Source organism: Neoarius graeffei, chromosome 1, assembly GCF_027579695.1.
Source record: "Neoarius graeffei isolate fNeoGra1 chromosome 1, fNeoGra1.pri, whole genome shotgun sequence".
Lineage (NCBI taxonomy): Eukaryota > Metazoa > Chordata > Actinopteri > Siluriformes > Ariidae > Neoarius > Neoarius graeffei.
The window spans coordinates 94,012,527-94,034,948 of record NC_083569.1 but is presented as its reverse complement, the minus strand read 5'-3'; the positions used below and the strand labels follow the sequence as shown (position 1 = coordinate 94,034,948).

Genomic DNA, 22,422 nt, shown 5'->3' with positions numbered 1-22,422 from the left:
CACTATGTCTGACAAGGGTGCCTGTTTACTACTTTTAAAGGTCAAAATAATTAAGACCTGGCACCGCAATTCTGAACAGCCGCCCCCAACTTTGTGGAACAAAGTTGTGTCCATGATGTCAGGCAGAGGTGCCCTGATGGAGTGAAGGGAGTCTCACCAGGCGTGAGACTGGGCGTGTGTAGGTCCGGTCCTTGACCTGCACCTGTGCAGTACGTACCCTGCCATCTGCTCCAGGGGTGACAGCAGTGACCTTGCCCACAGGCCACAGGGCACGTGGGAGTTGAGGGTCGACAATCATCACGATGCTGTCAACGATGAGGTCCTCCCGGTCTCGTTGCCACTTGGAGCGGGTTTGAAGAGAGGGCAGGTAGTTCCTGATGAACTTAGCCCAGAATTGGTCCGCAAGGGCCTGGCACTGTCTCCACCTGCGCCTGCTCAGGATGTCGGAGTCGGTGTAGACCACTTGTGGTATGGAGGGGTCGTGCCGCCCCATCAGCAGCATGTTTGGAGTGATGGGATCTGGATCTGCGATGTCTGACGAGGTGTAACCCAAGGGCTTGGAGTTGATGATGCCTTCCACCTCGATCAGCACTGTCCTCAACACCTCCTCAGTGACTGTCTGTGCATCGAGTGTAGTGTGTAGGGCAGCTTTGATGGAACGGATCTCCCATTCCCAGGAACCACCGAAGTGCGGAGCATGTGGAGGATTGAACTTGAAGTCAATCTGTTGACTGGCTAAGTGGGACTGTAGCTCTGGGCTGAGGGCTTTGAACGTCTCCTGCAGTTCAGACTGACCCCCTCTGAAATTGGTGCCTTGGTCGGAGAGCAGCTCATGTGGCTTCCCTCGGCGTGCGATGAAGCGCCGCAGGGCCATCAAGAAAGCATCAGTGTCCATGCTGGTGAGGAGGTCTAGATGCACTGCATGGATTGTCAGGCACTTGAAAACGATGCCCCACCGTTTCTCAGTGCGTCGGCCGATCTTGATGAGGTACGGCCCGAAACAATCCATTCCAGTGGAATAGAAGGCTGGCTTGTGCAAGCGCAAACTTGATGGTGGCAAGTCAGCCATTCTGGGGATCACTGGTGCGCCTCGCCACTTCTGACACTCTGGACAGCTGTGCTGATGTTTCTTGACAGCCGCTCTCCCACGCACGATCCAGTACCGCCGGTGCAGCTCAGCAAACACTCGCTCTGGTCCTGGGTGCGCCAGGTGGCTGTCGAAGTCTCGGATGATGAGCTGTGTGATGGGGTGCTGAGGGTCAAGCAGGATGGGGTGCAGAGTCTCCTCCTCAACTGTGTCACACCTGCGCAGACGACCTCCGACCCGGATCAGCTGTGTCTCAGCGTCGTACTCCGGGGACAATGTGAGGATCCTGCTGTCAGTGGAGACTGGCTTCCCCGCTGAGAGCAGGGTGAGGTCTTCGGGGAAGGAGTCACTCGGTGCCTTCCTGAGGAGTGCCAGTTCCGCTTGCCTGTAGTCCTCAGCTGTGATGGCGGATGTGGCCGCCCCGTGACGCGCTCTGACTGTGGCCTCCAGCAGCTCTGGATATTGACTGAAGGTCCCTGCATCAGGCAACGCAGGGTCAGAGGTCACGGTGATGTGGCCACAGAACTGGGACTTCCGCAGCTCGGTGGCGTCAGCAGCGATAGTGGGTGAGGGGCCTGGACCAGTCGGCCATGCTGTCTCGTCCTGCCACAGGAAGGGAGGTCCGCGACTCCAGCGATGCTCCTGGACGAGCTGTGACAGAGTCAGCCCCCTGGCGATATCATCAGCTGGGTTGTCTGATGAGTGGACGTATCGCTGAACGCCGTCGACTGTCACTCTGACGGTCTTCTCCTCCAGCAACTTGACAGCTGCAGCATCCTGCTTGGACCGGGTGATGATCTTCTCGTTTCGGTACGGCACCACATCCATCTGCCACAGCCTGGTGACGTTCTGCAGCAGCTCCACTGATGGTGACGGTGCACTGATGAACAGGCACGCTGGGGTGGAAGACCGACGCTTGACAGCCTTGGCGGGGCCTTGAAGTGTCCACCGAAGGCGTGTCTTCAGGGCAATGGGTCCACCTGGTGGGCCCATGTGCACAGGCTCGATGGGGATGAGGAGGTCTGGGTAGTCAGACCCAATGAGGAGCAGCGGACGGGCCTGAGTAAAGGAGTGAAGAGGCAGCCCTCTGAGGTGGCGGTAGGTCCTTTAGAGAGTCTCGACTGGGTGTGAATGAGGGGACAGTCCCAGTTCGGGTGATGTGAAAGCCCGCTGTATCTTGTACCGCTGCTGCGGTTGACTGAGGGATGACACAGAGAAGGACACTGACCTCCCCAGCACCGTTCTGATGTCATGACGGATGGTGCGGAGGGCCAGGTTCTCACTCTGTCCTTTGAGGCCAAGCTGCTGCGCTGCTTGGGGGAGGAGCATGGTGCGCTCTGACCCGTCATCGAGGATGGCGTAGGTCTCCATCTTCTTGCCCCCGTGATGAAGGAGCACCTTCACCATCTTCAGCAGCACACAACTACCTCTGCGTGCTGGGTCGAGGTAGTAGGTGGATGGCTGGCTGGGTGAAGACAGTGTCACAGTCTCCGACCTGCTTTGTGCATTCACCTCATGCAGTACCTCGAGGTGCAGGCGATTGCACTTCGGGCACCGTGCCTTGAGGTAGCACTGAGCTGCTTGATGGTCGCGTCCACACCTCCAGCACTTCTTCCCGGTCTTGATCCACTGGAGCCTCGGTTCCAGTGACATACTCTTGAACGCAGTGCACTGGTTGAAGTAGTGCTCCATGCTGTTGCAGAAGGGGCAGTACTTCTTTGGAGGCTCCACCTTGGCGGGTGTGCGTGGAGCTGACTTTGATGGCTGCTGAGCTGACTTGGCTGGGGGGTCTACCAGCAGGACCGTGGTGGAGCGTGTGGCTGCCGGCTGCTTGCCTCTGGTGCTCCGCTGCCACTCTGCCTGGTTCACTGTTGCCTTTGGCGGGTCGTTGGTCTCGTCCAGCTGCACACCAACCTCGTGCTGTAACCATGCGGCGAAGTCCAGGAGTGTGGGGACAGGCACACGGTCTGGGTCGATGTACCGCCTGAAGGCAGTACGCAGCTCGTGAGGCAGCTTGGGCAGCAACCGAGACACATGCGAACCACACCGTAGCTCAAGCTGTTCCTGGGTCCCCATCTTATCCAGCATCCCCACCAAGGACTGCACCTTCAGGGCGAAGTTCCTGAAGCCTCTCTGGTCACCGCTCCTGACAGGGGGCTCAGCCAGGACCTGGTTGATCTGCCTGAGTGCCAGTTTGCGGGGCTGCCCAAAGAGCTTCGTGAGGGCTGCCATCGTATCACTGTAGGGATAGCTGCTGTGGCAGTAAGCATCCGCTACCAGGACAGCATCCTCTAGCTTCAGGTGGTCCAACAGGATCTGATATTTGAAGCGCTCTGTCGCGTCGGGTGGTAGGACGTTGTCGAGCGCCAGCTGCATCCTGTTGAACTGCCGTGGGTTGTCCTCGGTGAACGCTGGGATTCTCATCTTGGGCCCGCGGTAGGTCAGCTCCTGAGGGGGAAGAGATGTCAGTCGCTGTGGGACAGGTGACAGCCTGTGATGATCTGGTGCCACTGCCCTCTGACCGGCCGACACCGGTGATGACGTCCGCTGTCTCTGAGCAGACGAAGGGCGCCGTGGGCTGAATGGCGCTGAGTACTGTGGGGTGGCAGGAGAGGGTGAGGATGACGTGAATGAGTGACCCCGTGGCAGATTCATGCTCCTCAGGTGCTCTGTCAGCTCTGCCGTCAGTGGTGTTGGCAGATGGGGAGCTCCTCCGTGTGGCGGTGTGGACGTCGCTGCCTCAGCTCCTGCGATGTGTGGCCGAGGTAGAGGTGACGACTGCTCTGCCACCGGGGCGCGGCGATGTCCACTGGTTGAGTCAGCAGGGCTGTATGTTCTGTCATGCTGCAGTGGTGATGATAGGACTGCTGGGTGGGTTCCAGGCGTGACGGCTGGAACCTGGATGTCCCTCGCTGGAGTGCGTGGAGGTGATGCATAGTGCTGTTGCAACAGGTACTGCACGTCCCGCTGCAGCTGCCGATTGTCCTCCCGTATCTGCTGAAGGGCGAGGAGGATAGCTGCTGACGTGTCCAGGGGAGTCTGCCCAGCAGGGGGAGTGTGTGATGGCTCCCGGGGCCTGCTGTCTCCCACGTGGGAAGAATCATCCTGGGTGTGTGCGCCGTCCTGTGGCAGCCGTCGCTGAGCCTGGGTCACCACGTAGTCATCCAGGTGCCTGGGGTGGTGGTGCTCACGGCGAGGACGGGCACTGCCATCATGAGTGGACATCCTGACTGTGTAGAATGCTGTATCCGGCTCGAAGGACCATATAAAAATGGGTGTCCGGTGATGGACAGGGTAAAGGACTGTATAAGAGGGACACTGGATCAGGTATACAGCAAGCTACACAGGCTGTCCGGTTAGAACAGGAATTAATGGATGTCCACTCATGAGCAACAGTGTAAACCGTGAGAGAAAGAGAGAAACGGATCCAAATATTCACTGATGAGAAGCAGGTGTTGCATGGAGTCCCCGTCTGATGTGTGCTGTGTTTTCTTTGATGTTTGTGCGCATCTTATATAGTCCACGCAGCACAGTGTGATGGACAGTGGCACCAGGGTGTCTGAAGTTGGCGTGTGATGGACAGTGGCGCCAGGGTGTCTGAAGTTGGCATGTTGTAACATGCCCTGACAACTAACGAGTTGGGAGCCACTATGTCTGACAAGGGTGCCTGTTTACTACTTTTAAAGGTCAAAATAATTAAGACCTGGCACCGCAATTCTGAACATTGATATTGGCCTTGGGAAAATGTAGGCATCCTTTTTCGCCGTCGCCAGTTATGGCAAAGTGAAGACGCATAACCTGAAACGTTAGAGTATGCTGTTATCAACCGCAGTTTAAGTGAAGTCAGCGTACTTCAGTCACTGTCAATTCGGCGTTTGAAGGAGTTTAACTCTGCGAACACCGGTAAAGCAGCTCAGCGGACACGTTTGTGTGTGTGTGTGTGTGTGTGTGTGTGTGTGTGTGTGTGTGTGTGTGTGTGAGAGAGAGAGATGAAAATAGAACAAGAAAGAGAGATCAGAGTGGGGGCGGAGCCATGGTAACCAGATGTCTTTATACTAGAGCGCTCTAGAATAAATTTTAGAGTGAAAGAAGAATAGGTCCAGACTGACAGGGGAACATGCTGAACGCCTCTGCTTCCTCCATTATAATCTACAGCCCCGGTCACACCACCCGAACTTTGCTGGAGCGTTCCTTGAACGGTAGGGAGGGGGGGCCGAATTTCGACAACGCTCGTCACCGCGCACAAAATGGGAAAAAATCGAAAACACGGGCGTTGGCTTAGCGGTGCACCGCTGAAGCCGGCGTTGGTTTAGCGGTGACGCGAGCGTTGGTATAGCGGCGTTCTGCGCATGCGGGCTTTGGCTCAGCGGGGGTATAAATTTGGTTTAGCACCAATCATAGCAAGTCTCTCAGGATCCATGGTGATACAGTTTTACTGTAACTTTGAGCAAATTCGATATAGATGAGGTCTCTGAACTCAACGGCAGCTCGATTCCAAATGAGCTCCTGGTCCATTTCTCCCCGTATTTATAGCCAAATTCTGGTCCCGCTCCGACACCTCTATACCAACGCCAAACCAAAGTTCATCGCCGCCATGGATAGCTGCTTCAATGCCCGACACCGTTCCAGCAACCCCGTGTCCGCTCGTAAAACGCTTACAACCGCTCCACCGAAGTTTGTGCAACGTTTAATCGCCGCCCGGGCAACGCTGGCGAAGCAGCGGTGGTCCAGCGTTCAAGATTTCTGCGTTGGCCTAGCGGACCCAAGCATCAACGAACTTGCGTCTAGCGGTGCCAAACTTTGACTGGGCGTTGGTGGAGCGGGGGTGAACTTTGCCGGGGCGGAAAATTGCCCCCTCCTCACCGCTCGCAATATTTTGTGCAGCTCAAAACTTTCAGAGCGGTAGGAGGGCCCCTCGAGAAACATCAGCGGTGGCCGAGCGTATACGGCGTTGCTTTAACGGGGGCCAACTTTTGTTAAACGGTGGTGAACGGTTACGAGCGGTGATGAATTTTTTTCACCGCTCCAGGAACGCTTCAGCAAAGTTCGGGCGGTGTGACCGGGGCCTACAGCTCCTAAACTGGGATTATTGAGAATTTACAGTGAGGGATGTGTGGGGTAACTAAAGGCTAACAGTCTTTCATGCATATCATGCACAATTCTTTATTTATTTTTACATTTGTTTGCAATTGTTTGAAATATGTTGTACAGGTTGTTTAAATGTTACAAGTTCTACCTGAACTTGGTTTTTATTTTATTTGTTGCTGTTAAATAAATGTTCATTTGTAACTTGAGACCTGGAATATTTGTCATTTTTTAAAACATTTTTTTACCCATATTGGTCCAAAATATCGGCTTAAGAAAATCGGCAGTCCATATCGGCCATCGGCCAATGGTGATGGGAAAAAATCGGTATCGGCATCGGCCATTAAAAAACCCGTATCGGTCGACCCTTACTCAAAATATCTTTCAAAATCATTTTTGATGGAACATTGACATGTAATATGGAGAATGGCTTCTCTTCCATTCTGAGTCCATGCCTGGTTCGCCTATTATAGCGCTATGTAACTCAAAATAAAATGGCTGAACAGATTCTTGTAAGAATAAGCTTTAACAATATTCTCAGTACAGACATCATGGCAGTCGAGGTGAAAAGACCAAAGATGATGCTGTTGGAGGAAACCAGAAAAAGAGAGAGTGACCGAGCCAGACAGGAGTAAATCTTTGAATGGAGTTTCCTCGTTGCTGAGAACAAAGAGAGATAAAAGGCTTCAAGACAGACACCAAGCTGGGTTTCTTTCTGTTGTCAAGTCAAAGTTGTCGACTCACTAGCTTTTGATCATGAGCCAAGTCAGTCCCTTTCCACAGAGGTTTCGCAGCTAGCTACATCTTGAGGTGATGTGAGCAAACTTGTGAGATAGCACTCAGCCATCGGTACAGTTAATAAGTGCTCTTGTGTTGGTTGCGGTCTAGCTTTGTTGGTGACCCAAGTTTGCATTATTTTGTGTCAGGGCATCCAAGATTTATCAGGTTAATTTAGTTGACTAACTGTTCTTTGTCTGGGAGCATCCTACAGCATTAGATATATCTGTGTGTGTGTGTGTGTGTGTGTGTGTGTGTGTGTGTGTGTGTGTGTGTTAGCATGGTTCTGGTTAGTGTCGGGAAATTTCACACCAAGCTTTCATGGCATGTGTTGAGCAGGAAGGGGCGTGTCACATGAAACCTCGTTTCAAGGCTTGTATTGTTTTACAGAAAACCATGTGACCGATGACAAATGAGGCCTCGGTTTGTGTGGTACACGTCAGCGTGTCACTTTGAGTGTTGGTTCTGGGATAACAGCGCTTGAAACAGCTGGTACTTTGTGGTTTGTTAGATGGTGGTTTAGTTTGTGATGAAGTCAGTGTAGCAGAGCGGAGTATTGATGCCTTGTGGTTGTGAAACTTTTAAATAAAACTATATATTTGATGGTAAGATAATATAGTAGAAGCATAAAATAATAGTTAGTAGTGGTAGTTATTCTAGTAGTAGATTTATTATTTATCTCTAATGTATCCTTTCTTTTCTTTTATCCTTTTATTTTCCTTTCTTCTTCTTCTTCTTCTTCTTCTTCTTCTTCAATTTCTTTCTGAAATTGAGTCTGAAAGGAACAGGAAATCTTGCCTGATATGGGAATATTTTCAAATTGTTATAACCAGTCAGGTTTGTAATGTGTTCAGTGGTATTTTATGTTTGTCATTTTGTCTGTTTAAAATAATCATCATAACACATCATGCACTTTTATGGACTTTTCATGTCGTTCAGGTGAAGTGTTTGCTGTTCCAGAAAGAGCTTGTGTACAGCAATAATACTTCATCAATGCTTCAGCATCACTGAGCTGTTCATGAGAAGGCAAGGCTTTCCAGAAGTCAAGACACAAGCCACCGTAATAAACTAGTAATACTGTAATATTATCAAAATTATGTTCTTCAAAAAAAGTCAATAAAAATTTCCCTCCTTCCTCTTTGTGTGTGTGTGTGTGTGTTCAAGTTCAAAGTGTTTATTGTCATCTGCACAGTAAGGACGTCCTCTTGCACAATGAAATTCTTAGTTTGCTGTCCACCATGAATGCCAATTACAAATAAATAAATAGGCAAAAGAAGTAATACAAAGTAAAGGCAATATAGTGCAAAAATAAAAGCAAAGAAAGCAAAAGCAACAACAACAAAAAAACACACAGTATAGTACAAAATAAAGGTAAGTGTAGTGCAAAATCTCATCTCATCTCATTATCTCTAGCCGCTTTATCCTGTTCTACAGGGTCACAGGCGAGCTGGAGCCTATCCCAGCTGACTACGGGCGAAAGGCGGGGTACATCCTGGACAAGTCGCCAGGTCATCACAGGGCTGACACATAGACACAGACAACCATTCACACTCACATTCACACCTACGGTCAATTTAGAGTCGCCAGTTAACCTAACCTGCATGTCTTTGGACTGTGGGGGAAACCGGAGCACCCGGAGGAAACCCACGTGGACACGGGGAGAACATGCAAACTCCGCACAGAAAGGCCCTCGCCAGCCACAGGGCTCGAACCTGGACCTTCTTGCTGTGAGGCGACAGCTCTAACCACGACACCACCGTGCCGCCATAGTGCAAAATAGGTAGTGTAATACAAAAATAAGGCAATCATCAGACATAGCAGCAGAAGGGCAGTAATGTGTGAAAGTGCAAACAATGTAACCAGATGTAAACAGTCAAGGAACAGCTCTGGTCATTAATTTTTGCACCAGAGTATATGGGTGGCACGGTGGTGTAGTGGTTAGCACAGTCACCTCACAGCAAGAAGCTTCTGGGTTCAAGCCCAGTGGCCGGCGGGGGCCTTTCTGTGTGGAGTTTGCATGTTTTCCCTGTGTCTGTGTGGGTTTCCTCCAGGTGCTCCAGTTTCCCTCAAAGACATATGGGACGGCCTTGGGGTGAGGTACCTAACTCCCAACTGCTCCGTGGGCACTATTAGCATGGCTGCCCACTGCTCTGAGTATATGTGTGTGTTCACTGCTTCAGATGGGTTAAATGTGGAGAGGAATTTCACAAGCATGTGATGAATAAAGTTGTTCTTCTTCTAACCAAGGGCTCATGGCCGTCACTTGATTTGGCTGCTATTCATAAAGTTTAGCAGTAGGTGTCACCAATGAGCACTGGGTTGAATGAAGTCTTTTGAGTTATGAATCTTTTGGTGAATCAGTGGGCTGGAAAGTCTCTTTGCTTCATCAAGCCTCATTTGGTCTTCACTAATTCTGGTTATGATAGCTTAGCATGCTGCTGTTCTGAGTTGTGTGCAATACATGTATTTCAGCAAAAAAAAAAAAGGTCTGATCATGTATGTTTACTTCAAGACATAAGTAATGATGTCTCACGGCTAACGGGGAAAATACTGACAATCAACAGCAGAGTCTCCATCCCTGTTAATAATATTTATGAAAGATGGTGATGTAGGCTGTAACCTTATCAGTGTTACCCCGTCTCACTCTGATTTGTAGTTTTTCAATGACAAAAGTCATCTAACCTCAGTCCTGTCTCAGGCCAGTATAGAAATAAATAAATCCATCTCACTCCAGAACATTGGGTCAGTCTTTGTCAATCTCACGCCTTGAGTGTTTGCAACTTTGAAAGCCTGTCTCAGCTTGTAATAAATTACAGTGCCCAGCGTAGATTATGTACAATATGTGTCTATGTCATGTCGATTACACACAAACTCCACATTCACCTGGTTAGCAAACAATGTATATGGCCTGAAAATACAGAGTATTTCAGCAAAACTAGAACTTTGTTATTCTTTTTGTTACATTATTATTCATATCTGATGTCACAATAAATAAAACTATGCAGTAATATTTGTGTAAAATTCTGTAATGTTTCTCCATCTTGTCAGTCGATGTGTTTCTTTGGCTTCTGCTGTTTTCATATCCTTTAGTTTGTAAACAGATGCATGAGCACAGCTGTCCATGAGGGGAGCTCAAAACATCTCATCTCATTATCTCTAGCCGCTTTATCCTGTTCTACAGGGTCGCAGGCAAGCTGGAGCCTATCCCAGCTGACTACGGGTGAAAGGCAGGGTACACCCTGGACAAGTCGCCAGGTCATCACAGGGCTGACACATAGACACAGACAACCATTCACACTCACATTCACACCTACAGTCAATTTAGAGTCACCAGTTAACCTAACCTGCATGTCTTTGGACTGTGGGGGAAACCGGAGCACCCAGAGGAAACCCATGCAGACACGGGGAGAACATGCAAACTCCGCACAGAAAGGCCCTCGCCGGCCATGGGGCTCAAACCCAAGACCTTCTTGCTGTGAGGCGACAGCGCTAACCACTACACCACCGTGCTGCCCAGCTCAAAACATCAGGGGCATAAAAGTGAATTACACCATGGAACTGTAGGGGGCGCCCAAGAGCATAATGGGGTTTTAATGAATAGATGCAATAGATACAGCGTCAAGACAGTAAGAATAAAACTGTCTGAATTAATTTAAAATTTTTAATTTTAAAAACTTTGCACTATATATGAACCAAGAAGATGGGGAGGAGCCGTCTAGTTCTTCACTGAATGGTTCACTGGAAAGAAGATGAGATGTGGGAAGAAAGTGCAAGTACCATTCCAGGATGCACAAAATAAAACTGGAGTCTCAATAGCTTTCCAAAGGAATTTAATATACAAAAAATGTGGATGCATTTTATTTTTGGGGTTAGTACCTGAAAATTTCAGCCACATATTCGTGTTGTGCTCAGTGCATTTCACTGAAGACAATTTTAGCAACTTGGGGTCGGATCAGATGGGCTTTGTTACACAGCTTATATTGAAAGACAGAGCTGTTGGAGTTGACCGCGAGTCCGCAAACAGTAAATAAACCATTCAAAATAAAAAAATTAAATAAAATGTTAAATTCAGTATTAGATATTGTCATAGATTTCTCCTTTTGGAATGAAAATGATGCTAAATTTAGATAAAACACATTGTTTGACAATCATAATTTTCTCGGCTACATTATCTGAATTAACCATAATATTGGGGAAATAATAAACTCCCTCGCTTCAGGCAGTTAGCTGTTGTTAGGTCAGTTAGTTTGGTCAGGTATCTTACCCAACTTTATGGATGTGATCGGGCACACAAGCTAAATAAATACTACATGTATATAGTTTGGGGATATTTGTTTCAGATGTACACAAGCATCTGAATGTCATCATGAAAACAGCAACATGAAGACCGGAGCAAAACAATTCTGTATCAGTGTGATCGAGTGTGATCTTTTTGGTGAACGTTGAGAGGAGACTCCCAGATTAAAGACTTTTTTCTTTTGTGATGCATATGCACTAAACTTTCAGTAAAGTAGCTGGAATTATAAAATTATCTTAAAAGGGACATGCATACACCTTTCAATTATTTTATATTATTCCCTGAAATTCTTTTGTAAAATTTGTGAGTTGTTTTTATTGGGAAAAAATGCCTTTGATCTTTTCTCATGCTGTTTTAGCATGGTATGAAACCCCAATCATGATAACGGGCTGATTTTGCGGCTGTGCCTTTAGATTTAAATATGTAAATAGCTTTTATCTGATTGGCTAACATCTTTTAATTGTCATCCACACACAGGTTCTGTTAGCCAATCAGAGGGATGTCGAACATGACAACAACAAGAGACACTGACTGCAGGCTGGAGTTCTGTTGACATGAGACATGTGACTTAGGGTTAAGGTGAGGCGGTCACGTGAAGGTCATGTGCTTCCTGTCTAGAGTGGAGCTCCAGTCTGCAGCCAGACCCTCCTCAGACAGCGAGGCATCAAGGATCGTTCAACACTGATCTCGAGAACTCTCGTTTTCGGTCTTCTAAGATGCCCTCAAACTGCTCCTGGTTGAAGGCAACGTTTAATTTAATTTTATTTTACCAACTTTATTGGACTGTTACAAAATAAACATAAAAAAAAGAAATAAACATAAAAATAAACATAATAAAGTAAGTCAGCCCAAAGGGGAGAACGCGAACGGGCGACCCATGCAAGGCGTTTCCCCGAAGGTATAAAAGAGAAAAATCATACAATTAAAATTAGACTAAATTGATCTGTGGCAACCACAGTCACGGTACACAGACCAAGTACATGAAAAGTCCGTATTATAGGTGGAGGTCAGTAATTCAAAGTACAGCTCTAACAGGGATGATTTGAAAACAGGGAGGCTACGGAATTTATCTGGGGAAAAATATTTACATACATAGTTCCACTGATGTATCAATGCTCCCCATCACCTATAAATCTGTGCAGCAGCTCTCTCAAGGAGTGGAAAAAATTAAAAAGATGGCAGACCAAACTTAACAGAAAAGTGATTTTGTATACAAAAGTTTTGGGGCTTTTTTTACTTAGATTTTTGAAAAGTAAATGAGTTTAATATGATTTGTGAGGCATCTGTTAGCCAACTAACTAATTTGGTTTAGTTACATGCCGTTCTGATGTCACACGTTACCGTAAATTCTGTCCTAAAATGTCGTTCCAAACAAAAGTCCTGAGATGCCTTTAGTTGAAAGTCCTGCCTTATGAGACACCTGTCTATTACGACCATGAGGCAACAAGGCAGCAACCTTCTGTTTCGAACGCAGATGATGGTTGACAGGAAAAGAAAGTTCGATCAGTGTCTAATGATCCTTGATGCCTCGCTGTCTTGTTAAACATCCTCCTGAGACAGCATTGTCCCCTTTTTTCGAAAACACCTGATGCAATTCTCGTGTGCTCAGTAAAAGTTCTTCATTAAAACTGTCAGTCTCTTCAGTTAATACACCAACATAACGGGTGTCTTTTCCTCCATCCTTCACATCTTTCCTTCAGCTCATGATGTTTTCCATCAAGGTTAACGAAAAGCGATGAGGAAAGGACAGAGGACAGAGTATTGGGATGCAGCCCAGGGTTCAGTTAAAGAGAGTCACACACCAAGAGGAGCTGAAATCAGTTCTCTCAAACAACATTTATACGCCAATAAACTCCACTAAACTTACTGAATTCCACAAGTTTAGAGTTTACTAATGCACAGAGAGAGAGAGAGAGAGTTTTTCCATACCTTACTGAGATTCCACAAAGCTGGAGAGAATCAGGAGAGTCACACAAATAACCCCTGAAAGAAAGGTTCTCATTATTGCTTCAGTCTGTTTCACAAGATAAATAAAACTTTACACTTGTTTTTGTGCAATTTAACACATCACTTCTCTCAAAAAAATCTAAATACTCCAAAATACTCATTTGAAGATGAATATTTTCACAAGACACTAAAAGTAAACGCGCTTTGTTCCAAAGTTCATGCTTTCAGTTGGTGTACTTTTGTTTTTGTTCTTTTGAGAGACATCTTTTTTTCTAAAGAAACATGAGAAGAGGTCAGGTGGTGTCTTTGAAGCAACTAGTTTAGGTTCAACTTGCACCAGGCTGAAGTTGTGTGATATAAAATTATAGTATGAGGCTGTATGTATGATAAAGTGTGAGTGATCTAGAAATATAAGTCCTCTGCCGCCGAGGAGATTCTGTCTCACGGATATCCGGGAGCAAGTCACTGACACAGACTCAGCTGTTCAGAGATGTTTCTCAGTTTATTGAAGGATAACCATGAGGATATATCCACATTCAGGAGTGTGGTGGAGTGATATGATTGGAAAATGTAACCTCAGGAAGCAGAGTTGTCTGAGTGTGATGGGGAGCTTCAGTGGGTGATGGAAAATTACTGAGCAGGATCGCTTTATGACAAACAGAGAGCAGATGTGCGAGCAAAGATAAGTTTCAAGGATTGAACTGAAACTCACCAAAACAAGCTACAAGCACAAATCTCTCTATTAATGTATTCATACTAAAATACTCACTCGGTTTTTAAAGGAAAAATCCACCCTAAATGATTTGCATGTTAATCTTTATAATTATCAGCTGAGCTTCAGTGGAGTTCAAGATTTATTTTGGAATGAAATGCAAAGTTGATCTTTTCATCTGCACTCCCCAGCCACTTTATTAGGAACACCCATACTGTTTTGCACACTTCTCGAATCAGCCAATCCCTCGACAGCAGTACAATGCATAAAATCATGCAGATACAAATCAAGAGCTTCAGTTAATGTTCACTTCAAACATCAGAATGGGAAAAATTGTGATCTCTGTGACTTTCACTGTGACATGGGTGTTGATGCCAGATGGACTGGTTTGAGTGTTTAAGAAACTGCTGATCTCCTGGGGTTTTCACACACAACAGTCTCTGGAGTTTACACAGAATGGTGTGAAAAAAAACCTTTAAGTAAGTGACAGTTCTGTGGGTGGAAATGTCTTGTTGATAAGAGAGGTCAGAGGAAAATGGACAGATTGGTGCGAGCTGCCAGAAAGAATATAGTAACTCATAGCAACTCTTTACAATCATGGTGAGCAGAAAAGCATCTCAGCATGCAACAGCAGAAGACCACACTGGTTTCCAGTCCTGCAGCCAAGAACAGGAATCTTAGAATCAAGAACAAGTTCCTATTAAAGTGGCCAGTGAGTGTACATGTTGGTGATTTGAAATTTTATTAATCGAATCCTGCATTACCCACAATGCCATTCAACTGCCTGGTTAAGTGATGTCAGAAAGACTGTAACTCTCACTTAATCTCTGTGTAAATACTGATGCAGCAGAGCTTTAGTCCTTTAGTCTGTCCAGCTCTCTCACCTCCTCCTGTGTTCATGAAGCTCAAACTGAGCTCCTCATAATCCCATTTTACACCAGACTGCTGTAACACCACATTCAACACACTCACATGTTCACCAAGTGCACTTTACCCCAAACACTGACAGAGTACAGAGCAGCGATTTAAAATTAAATTAGGACATTTATTAGGAATTACGATATCTTGAAACACTACAAATTAAAATGTTTATGCTGATAATCTAAACAGCACAAGGGCAATATTTCAGTCTGTAGACGACTGTAACAGCGAGTGTTCTGGTATCAGGGAAAACTTTTAAACTGCCACAGAGCAAAGAACTGAAAATCTCACGCATTAACACACTTTATGTCAGCTAATCATATACAGTGGGGTAATGCATGTTTATAATATTTAAAGATATTTACAGATTATGTTTTCTCATCCACTGCATAAAAAAACCACAGGAATTGATGCTTTGTTTTAACACAGTGCAGGAAATCCTGCAGTTCCAGTAGGAGATTTTGAGCCATGCAGGTCGGCATGAGACATGACTTTTTTTGTGCTGATCTCAGTGGAGTCTCTCACACCACAAAGCTGAAATAATTAATCACATATAATTTTATATTTTAAATGAAGCCATTAACCTGATTTAAAATAATTATATGTGATTAATTATTTCACATTTGTGGTGTGAGAGACTCCACTGAGAGTTAAGTTTTAAATCGAGTTAAGTGAAGCCATTAATCCAGCCACTGGGGGTGCATAAGCGTACTCTTGGTGCCGGTCCCAAACCCGGATAAATTGGAGAGGGTTGCATCAGGAAGGGCATCCGGCGTAAAACTGTGCCAAATCTAACATGCGGAATGAAAAGAGAAATGCCATACCGGATCGGTCAGAGCCCGGGTTAACAACGACGGCCTCCGGTATTGTTGGTCAACAGGGTACCAGTGGAAAGTATGCTACTGTTGCACCAAAACGGAGAAAGAGAAAGAGAGGGGGGAGGTGTGTTAGTAGGTATGTTGGAAAGAAGGAAGTTGGACATTTTGTGTGTGCAGGAGATGAGGTGGAAAGGAAGCAAGGCCAAGAACATTGGAGATGGATGCAAGTTGTTTTACTATGGAGTCGATGGAAAGAGAAATGGTGTTGGTATTGTTTTGAGGGGAGAGTTGGTCAACAGTGTGATTGATGTGAAGAGGGTGTCAGAGTGATATGCATGAAGTTGAAGATTCAAGAAGTGTTAGTCAATGTTGTGTGTACGTACGCCCCACAGGTTGGATGTGAGAATGAAGAGAAAGAGTCTTTCTGGGAAAAGATGGATGAGGTTGTAGAAAGTATACCAAGGGCGGAGCGCGTGCTGATAGGAGCAGATTTCAATGGACATGTTGGCAAGGGAAACCGAGGAGATGAGGATGTGATGGGCAGATATAGTGTAAGAGAGAGAAATGTGGAAGGGCAAATGGTGGTTGATTTTTCAAAGAGGGTGAATTTGGCAATAGTCAATACATACTTCGAGAAGAAAGAGCAGCACAGGGTGACGTTTAAGAGTGGAGGAAGATCTACACAGGTGGACTACATACTCTGCAGAAGGGGTAACCTGAAGGAGATTAGAGACTGTAAAGTGATGGCAGGGGAGAGTGTAGCTAGACAACATCAAGTGGTTGTGTGCAGGATGAGCTTGAAAGTGAAAAAGAGGAAGCGTAAAATAGTGGAGCCGAAGATTAAGTGGTGGAAACTAAAAGAGGTTGAACATCAGAAGGAGTTTAGGGAAGAAACGAGACAAGCATTGAGTGGTCATGGAATCTGCCAGAAGATTGGAATACTACTCCTGTACTAGTAAGAGAGGCAGAAAGGAAGGTGCTAGGGTGGAAATCGGGAAGGAGGAAGGAAGACAAGGAGACATGGTGGTGGAACAAAGAAGTGCAGGAAATTATAAAAGAGAAGAGGCTAGCAAAGAAGAATTGGGATGATCAGAGAGATGAGGAAAGCAGGCAGAGAGATGAGACAGAAGGCAAAAAGAGCAGTAGCGAAGGCAAAAGCAGATGCATACCAGGAGTTGTACGAAAGACTGGAGACCAAAGAAGGAGAAAAAGACCTGTACAGACTAGCTAGGCAGAGAAACAGGGAAGCGAGGGATGTACAGTGGGTAAGAGTGATGAAAGATGTAAATGGAACTGTGCTGACAGTGTGTATTAAGAAGGTGGAAAGAGTACTTTGAGGATTTATGAAATGAGGAGAATCCAAGAGAGAAAAGGTCAGATTTGTTGGAGACAGCAAATCAGGAAGCAGAGTTGGTTAGTAAGGATGAGGCGAGGGCAGCCATGAAAAGAATGAAGACTGGGAAAGCAGTCGGACCAGATGGTCTCCCGATTGAGGCTTGGAGATGTTTGGGTGAGATGGCTGTGGAGTTCTGAACAAGATTGTTCAATAAGATCTTCAAGAATGAGAAAATGCCAAATGAATGGAGAAAGAGTGTGCTAGTCCCAATATACAAGAATAAGGGAGATGTACAGAGCTGCAGTAATTACAGAGGAATAAAATTGATGAGCCACACCATGACGCTATGGGAAAAGGTATTGGAGGCGAGATTGAGAAGAGAGGTAGCAATCTGTGAACAGCAGTACGGGTTTATGCCAAGGAAGAGCATGTCGGATGCAATTTTTGCTTTAAGAATGTTAATGGAGAAGTACAGAGAAGGCCATAGAAAGCTACATTGTGTGTTTGTAGACCTGGAGAAGGCATATGATAGAGTGCCGAGAGATGAGTTATGGTATTGTATGAGAAAGAGTGGAGTGAATGAGAAGTATATTAGAGTGGTACAAGACATGTATGAGAACAGTGAAACAGCAGTGAGGTGTGCAGTTGGAACAACTGAATGGTTCAAGGTGAAGGTGGGACTCCATCAAGGATCTGCTTTGAGTCCTTTTTTGTTTGACATAGTGATGGATAGCTTGACGGACGAAGTGAGGCAAGAGTCACCATGGAACGTGATGTTTGCGGATGATATTGTGATATGTGGTGAAAGTAGAAAGGAGGTTGAGTTGGGTTTGGAGAGATGGAGGTATGCATTGGAACGAAGAGGAATGAAGGTGAGCAGTAGCAAAACAGAATACATGTGCATCAATGAGAATGGGGATGAGAGTGTAGTGAAGATGCAAGGAGTAGATGTAAAGAAAGTTGGTGAATTCAAGTACCTGGGGTCAACTGTGCAGGAAAATGGGGGCTGCGATAGTGAGGTGAGAAAGAGAGTGCAGGCAGGGTGGAGCAGTTGGAGAAGGATTTCGGGAGTCATTTGTGATAGGAAAGTCCCAGCAAAAGTGAAAGGTAAGATGTATAAGACAGTAGTGAGACCAGCTGTGATGTATGGATTGGAGACTGTACCCTTAAGGAAAAGACAGGAGGCAAAGTTGGAGGTGGCGGAGTTGAGGATGTTAAGGTTTGCGATGGGAGTGACAAGGTTGGACAGGATAAGGAACGAGCATATCAGAGGGACAGCACATGTGGAGAGCTTGGGATTTAAGCTAAGAGAGATGAGACTGAGATGGTATGGGCACATCCTGAGAAGAGATGCAGAGCATGTGGGAAGGAGAATGTTGAGGATGGAGCTGCCAGGCAAACAAAAATGAGGAAGGCCAAAGAGGAGATACATGGATGTGGTGAGAGAGGACATGGAAGTGGCAGGTGTGGTAGAGAAGGATGTGGAAGACAGGGAGCAATGGAGACGAAAGATCTGCTGTGGCGATCCCTAATCGGGAGCAGCCAAAAGAAGAAGAAGAAGGTTAAGTGAAGCCATTGATTTGAGGTTGCTCACATTTACATAAAAACAGTTACGAGTTTTCATAAGTTTATATGCCCTTTACAATTCCAGAAACCAGTTTTCTCAAAAACAGCTTTTATAACTCAAATGTACACAACTCTGAGGGAAATTAACCCTGAAGTAGTAAAATGAGCTTAGAATTCACTGTATATAGCTAACACACACACACACACACACACACACACACACACAGATATCTGATTGAGATTCCATAAAGCTGTAGAGAATCAGGAGAGTCACACAAAAACAGAATGAAAGACAGTTTATCATTATTACTTCAGTCTGTTTCACAAGCCATCAATAACATTTACATTTACAAGGAACAACTTTCACTCAGTGAACAATTTTACACATTAGTTCTGTCAAAAACTCAAAATACTCACTCATTTTTAAGGTTTATAAGAAGACGCTAAAAGATAAAGCCTCTTTGTCTCTGTGCACACTTCAGTTTGGTGTGCTTTCATTTCTGTAACCTGTTTTATTAAACACACCCTTTTTCTACAGAAGCACGCTAAGAATTCAGGTTGTATCTCTGAGGTCACTAACTTTGTTGAAAATTGTAATGGTCCAAATTTAAATATTTTTCATTTCTTACTTGTACAAATAAGTACAAAAAATGTCAAACAAGGTTTTACTGTGGCTGAGAAAACCTGTTGAAAAAGCTGTGTTACTGTCCGGAGTGGTTGCTTACATGTGTCTCATGTTAGTCATTTTATCGATGCTTCCCAAAACCCATTCACTTCGACCCCATCTCAGTTTGTACAGAAAGGAAAAATGTGTTGAAACTCAAGGACCACCCAGTTGGTCCACCTTTCATCCACCCCGACACCACGTGCACGTCCATGATGAATGATTTAAAGTGCAGCTTAAAACAGCGCGTTGGTGAAGTCAAAAGCTGAAGTCGTCAGTCAACCACAGCCTTTAATTTATCACAAAACAACTCCTATAAAACTCATTTATCATCATGTTGGGGAAGATATTAAGGTCAACTGAAAAACTACAGGACACTATTCCTGAGAATAATTTGTGGAGATGGAACTAAAAATGGAGGTTTGGCTCAGTCTCCATTCACTAACATGGGAATGGGCGGGGTTAAAAACTGTACTGTAACCAGCGAACAGACCTCAGACACATTTGGGCTTCACTTTTGACCCCCTGTTAGGACGTTCACTCAAATATACACTCACTGGTCTGGACACTGTGAAAGTGAAAAGTGGTCATGAGTGAGCCATGTGTTGTGGTTTATAGTTGTTCAGTTGCAGAGCATTCTGGGAAGTGTAGTTCATTGGTTCAGTGGTGTTCAGTGGTGCTGAGAGCCTCCTGACTTTGAGTGAACAGCTCACATCATAGCTGCTGTTTATACAAGTTGTGTATTGAACAATCAATCACTGAGCACCATTTTCCCCAACAATCAATCACTGAGTACCATTGTTCCCAACACCGCCCTTATCCAGAGCAACTTTCCTCTCATTTATACAACTGGGGCTATTTCAGAAAGCATATTTAACAAACTCTGAGCCGAACCCTGAACTCTGAGTTGATGAACCCTGAGATGGGAAACTCCATGTTTTTGGTTCCAGAACAGCTGATCTGAGTTTGTTCAGTCAACTCTTGAGTGTGTTCAAGTGCATGCATGATGAATATAAAAAGCCATCATCAATGGTGCTTGGATACTATGAGTCACCATGGCAAGTAGTGAGAAAGTTCTTCCTACTTCCAGGTTTCCCAAAGTGTGGTACAGGTACACCAGGGGGAGCACAGACTGCCTCAAGGGGGTGCTAAAGGCAAAAAATAGTAATGGCAGAAGTTAAAAATAATAATTTTAAAAATCCAAAATAAACTTGTTAGTGTTTTGTTGTTGTTTATTTTTTTTTTAGTTTGCAACCATTTATTAATATAAAATTTCAGTATACTGTAGTCTAATCATTCGCATTTGGATCAGCAGTCCAAATGTCTTAACCACTGAGCTCCCACTGCTCAACAACCAATCACTGGCCACCATTGACCCCACTGACCAATGACTGATCACCATTGTTTTGGCTCTTTGCACACTTTTTTGTACTTCATTTTCAATCACAGGTTCTCAACCTTGTGGTCACCTGAGATGTGGATTGGGTCGCAGAAAACTAGGCGTGTCACCAAATCCTTATTATTAATAAATAATAAATTAGGGGATAAATTAGGGATAAAATTAGCTCATATTTAAAGTCTTTAATTTTCTGTAAAGATGCTTTGCGACAATCTCTGTTGTTAAACGCACTAGACAAATAAACTTGACTTGACTGAATGTAGTTATACACATCAATTAGATTTTTGGAATATTTAAAAATAATTAAACTTTTCTTCATCATTTTCTTCTTCTTCTTATTATTATTATTATTATTATATAGGGAAAACGCACCCTTAAACTGCAAATGAAGCAAAGTGTTTGACATATTTCAATAAAGATAGTACTGAATCATAAAATTGCAATGTTTGAGACGACAACAATAAAAACTGATGTTTATATGAGGCAAAGAAGTTTCATGGGTTTCCTAAAAAATTTTCTGTTTGTGTATCGCGGCCAAACATATTTTACAACACCGCCATAATGTCATGTTGGTTGTGAATTTACCATCACATATAGCATTTCACTATGGTGGACAGTAAACACTAGAAAGGAGGAGGTCGATATTGTGTCACTGCAGAGCCGGTTCAGACCTCCATGGGGCCCTAGGCAAAATTCTGCTAAGGGGCCCTCTTAACTGAACCCCAAAATGTTCAACAGTCGCACCTGACACCCAGTGCCTCCACTCATCCCCCCCCTTTAAACATATTGCACTAGTGTCACCACCTATTGGTCTAACTCCAAATAAATACAGACCAAATCAGACCAAATCAAATCGAACTAAATGTGTAACAAATTACTCACCATTAAAAATGTCCCTTTCTGCACTTTCTGGATGCAAAATCATCAATAATGTCATCATATGATATTTGCTTCCCCACATCATGGTTGATGCTCATGATGGCCAAACCACTCAGACGTTCCTGGGACATGGAAGATCTCAGATAGTTTTTGATCATTTTTAACTTGCTTAAGCTCCTCTCAGCTGAGGCAACTGTCACAGGCAGAGTGACAGCAATTCTCAGGGCTCTCCAAAGGTTAGGATAGAGTTCCTCCAGATTTTTCTCACAAAGGAAAGAAAGCAGCTCAAAGGCAGTCATATTAGCTGATGGTAGGTCAAGTAAATTCTTGATTTCGTTTGCCAGATCAACTCCACTGATGTCACAGTTTTGGTTGAAGGTCAGAGTTTTCTCAAGTTCCATACACTGAGCCTTTAAGGAGTCACTGGACATCTGACATGCAGTGCTGAAGTTCAGCACTACTCCATATTTAGTCTTCACCTGGTTCAGAGTTTCAAATTGTTCATCAGTGGATGCTATTGTGGAATCAACCACAATGTTGAAGAAGTTGACCTCAAGATTCCGCAGTGCATCAGCCACTGGCTCATCAGGTGCTTCGGAGCTAAAATGCTTTTTGCTGGTTCTCAGCCTCTTGTCCTTCAAAACAGCTTCTACATTCATTTCCTCACAAATGCTTCTGGCTGTTGTCTGGGCATCTGAGAATCCAGTGTCCCGGTATTGAGTGAGAGAGGCTTTTGCATTTGAGATTAACTGCACAGCTATGTCAAGCTGCATTGAAGCAGATTGGAGGCGCTTGTTCACTGTATTTGTTCTTGACAGTATCTCACACCACACTATACAGCAAATCAAGAAGCGGTAAGAACCAACTTCCTCTGCAAGTGACTGTGCCTCCACTTTTGCCACAGGATCATTAATCTGTCTGGCTTCCAGTAAGG

At 45.1% G+C, this 22,422-nt stretch overlaps 1 protein-coding gene across 4 annotated transcripts in view; it reads right to left on the bottom strand.

Annotated features, from left to right (window-relative positions):
* LOC132871165 (butyrophilin subfamily 1 member A1-like) overlaps positions 1 to 19,050 on the bottom strand; it is a 165,955-nt gene extending 146,905 nt beyond the window's left edge. For 3 of the 4 annotated variants that reach the window (XM_060905304.1, XM_060905488.1, XM_060905424.1), the window contains exons 1-3: positions 18,964 to 19,050; positions 15,651 to 15,728; positions 13,176 to 13,229 (exon numbers count right to left, since the gene is read on the bottom strand). The gene's annotated coding sequence lies outside the window, so the exon portion shown is untranslated. The remainder of the gene's footprint in view (positions 1 to 13,175; positions 13,230 to 15,650; positions 15,729 to 18,963) is intronic. The other variant, XM_060905374.1, reaches the window with a different exon arrangement.
* Positions 19,051 to 22,422: the final 3,372 nt, after the last annotated feature.